Source organism: Salvelinus sp. IW2-2015, linkage group LG23 (genome assembly GCF_002910315.2).
Source record: "Salvelinus sp. IW2-2015 linkage group LG23, ASM291031v2, whole genome shotgun sequence".
In the NCBI taxonomy this organism is placed as follows: Eukaryota; Metazoa; Chordata; class Actinopteri; order Salmoniformes; family Salmonidae; genus Salvelinus; species Salvelinus sp. IW2-2015.
The window spans coordinates 46477793-46481430 of NC_036863.1; the positions used below are offsets into that span (position 1 = coordinate 46477793).

General features: G+C 39.3%; 1 long non-coding RNA gene across 1 annotated transcript; it reads right to left on the reverse strand.

Annotated features, from left to right (window-relative positions):
- Positions 1-69: 69 nt before the first annotated feature.
- Positions 70-2250, reverse strand: LOC139022927 (uncharacterized). The gene is made up of 2 exons (XR_011473999.1): positions 1303-2250; positions 70-906 (listed from the first exon to the last, which is right to left on the reverse strand). It is a non-coding gene; the product is annotated as an uncharacterized lncRNA (long non-coding RNA).
- Between the last annotated feature and the right edge of the window lie 1388 nt (positions 2251-3638).

Here is a 3638-nt window from a genome sequence, read left to right on the forward strand (position 1 = left end):
ATGATTTGTCACCTAGATTTGAAAACATGTGAATAAAACCGTAAATACACAAATAATTGCCACACAAAACATTTTCTGATAGTGATTTATTGATACAAGTGGCGCGTGCCGGCAGTCAACCACGTACCCTCTCACTCTAAACCATTCAGTGTTGTTGTTTATGTATGTAGCTAGTGAGATGAGCTGAAGCATTAGCAATGTCTTTCAAAAGGAGACAACAAACAAATGTGGAAATTCTGGAGATTTTTTAAAATTCTGACAATGAGTCTGAGTATGAAAGTCAGGAATCAGATTCTGACAGTGACAGTGAGGAGCTGCCCCCCAACCTTGTAGCCATTGAGAACCCTGAAACTGAGGACCCCTTGTCCACTGACAAAGTCCCAGTTCCCTTTGAAGATGCTGGTGGTGATGGAGGCATACCAACAGTGGATGAAGTACAGGAGTTCTGTGGTAGCTGGAAGGCCACCAGTCATTTCACCCCTCCTGGCCCTGCTGTTTCACCCCTCCTGGCCCTGGTGTTTGCTTTGATGAGTCCCAGTCTGGAGTGCAACGCCCCTTGCCATTTCCAACTGAGGCAGAGTGCTTCAAGTTGTTTCTGACAGAGGAGCTGGTGGGAGACATAGTAGAGACCAATTGTTATGCCTTGGAGCTACAGGATAAGAGAGAGCCAGGAGTGGGGGACAACCACAATTAGTGAAATGTATACATTCCTGGTGACAGTAAAGACTGCGTTCTAGTTCTGCTGCTATGACTGCATTTCATCAACGCTACTACCATCCTAAATGACCCGTTATACAAAATAAGAAATGTTAACAGCTGGCAGTAAAGTGGCATGACAAACGAGACGTCCATGTCCTCTCCACTGTCCATACAGCAACCATGTCGGCCACAGGGAAGGTGGACCACCTGACGGGAGAGAGAAACAAACCAGACAGAGAAACATAAAACCAGACTGCGTGCTTGACTATTACCTCAAAATGGGGGCAGTGGATGATAAACAGCTTTGTGGAATGCACTCAGAAAACGACCAAGTGGTATAAGATATTTTTAAATTTTTCCAGGGTAGCGTCAAAATACAACATGCCAATACTTCTGACGCATTTAGCATTGTTTTACAGAACTAATAGAATAATGTAACTAGCTACATAAGCACGATTGAATATAACACCATAAAAGGTGGGTAACGTTACCTCGCGTGTCCGCGGTTATAAGGAATATATACAAATATATTATGCTCCATTCACACAGTGAGCTATCGTAGAAACGGTATAACACGACACAATAACGTAATTAGGCACTTACTTTGATAGAAACGCAGTCTGGATTTGAAGATGGGTGTCTGGAGTGACGCCTCTAGCACTGAGACGCTGTGCCACTTGGGAGTCATAAGGCCAGGGTAGCTTCAACATACAACACATGCTAATACTTCCCTGACGCAATTAGCATTGTTTTCCAGAGCTAATAGGAGAATGTAGCTAGCTACCTAAGCATTGAGTATAACACCATAAATGTTATGAAATGAGTAACGTTACATCGCGTGTCCGCGGTTATAAGGAATATACACAAAAACATGATGCTACATTAGAAACGACATAACACGACATGCAGAAACTATTATAACGTAATAAGGCACTTTGATAGAAACGCACACATTTCCAAAGGTATTATTGGTAACGAAAACAACGTTGATTTCGATGCAGGCGACAGGTGGAATAATATGAACACGTGTATGCAGGACGGCAGATGAGTAAATGTCTGCACAAACAATTGAGAAGTGTTTGGGGAATTTTGTCCGGGTCAGAAATGTCAAAAAAATTAATTGGTCCGCAAAAGTAAAAATGACTACTTTTATGTGAATGAATGAGGCGGAACACACCTCATTTCAAACTGTTATTAGAAAATAAAAAACTTGTTAGAAATAATTTAAAATTGACAAATAAAAACAGGCTGCGTGCTTTTGTTTGAGGGCAGCGCGGATGAAATGTACTGTTACATAACAAACACATTCTGGAATGGAGAGAACGTTCTAACATCACGTGCATAAAAAAACTCACGCTGGGGCGACCGTTAGAGATATTTGGAACTCACGCATGAAAGGGTTAAAGAAAAACTAACAGGTCTGTGAGAGCCGGAATTCTTACTGGTTGGTAGGTGATCAAATACTTATGTCATGCAATAAAATGCAAATGAATTACTTAAAAATCATACAATGTGATTTTCTGGATTTTTGTTTTAGATTCCGTCTCTCACAGTTGAAGTGTAACCTATGATAAAAATTACAGACCTCTACATGCTTTGTAAGTAGGAAAACCTGCAAAAATACTTGTTCTCCCCACTGTACATTCCCCATGTCACACCCTGACCTAACTAAAATAATAAAGAAAACAAAGAATACTAAGGCCAGGGTGTGACAGGAACTCAACATCCGCTGCGCCTTGGTCCGATCATTATTCCAGCAAACGTGACACACAGCTAATATTTTTTTACAATCTCAAGGCTCAATCTCTACTCATCATAAAACCTCAGATTTTCAAATTACTATACTATCGCATCATCAGAGTGCTGTAAAGACACTAATAATATATTATCATTCACATGCTGTCAACACTCATTATGTTTACATCAATATGATTTTTTATCATTAACCACTGCTTCACACTCATTAAACATTCATTAGTTTAAGACTAACCTGTAATGCTCCAAATGTAGAAAATACATCAGCCAATTCTTAATCAATCCAAACAATAAAAGTACAAATTCTTACTTTCCAATTGACTTACGTTAATTATTTTTTGTTACCTCCCCTGGTCTACATCTCATCCCTGAAATTCAGAAAAGTCTCTTCAATCCCAACTAACCTCCACCATTCTTGTCGCTAATGTTTGTTAATTAACAGGTACATTTTTATTTCAATTAGTCAAAACAAACCTATTTCTACATTTTACAGGGAGGTCACTTTAATCTCCTCCTCCCTTACGTCAATTCAATAAATCTAATTTGAATAACGTAACAAGGACTACGTTTTTCTTGAGTCGCATGGTTCTCGAAACCCCTAAATATGTTGTCTTTTCGCCAGTAGTACTTTACCAGCTATAATTCCTTGTGATCCTGCTCTACCACATAGCATACATATTTTATCAACACAGAATCCCCAAATCTAAGCCTTTTAGCAATGGTTTGAATGCGGCGTGATAAAGTTAGACTGTTCGTAAACATTACTTAGTCGTGCTCTCGCCCATACTGCCCATTTTAATGTTATCTAATATTCACTGTCCCTTGTTTCTGACAAGGATTATTCAACCCCAAAATACGCTAATGAACAGGGTTGATCCAAACTTTCTGAATCATAATTCCTATAATATTTTCCCCACAAGGCAGTCAAGCACTCAAGCTAACGTTAACTGGCCAAAGTTGGCTAATTTAGCTAACGCTACTTCCAGATATAAACAAGAAAATACATCTTCACTCTCCATTCTACTCACCTAGCAAAGCTGATTAGGCTCTTTACTTGTTTGTTAACTTCTTGCAACTATAGGGGGTGCTGTTCCGCATTAGCATATTTGTGTCTCCAAATTAAACTGCCTCGTGCTAAATTCTTGATCGTACAATATGCATATTATTGTTATTATTGGATAGAA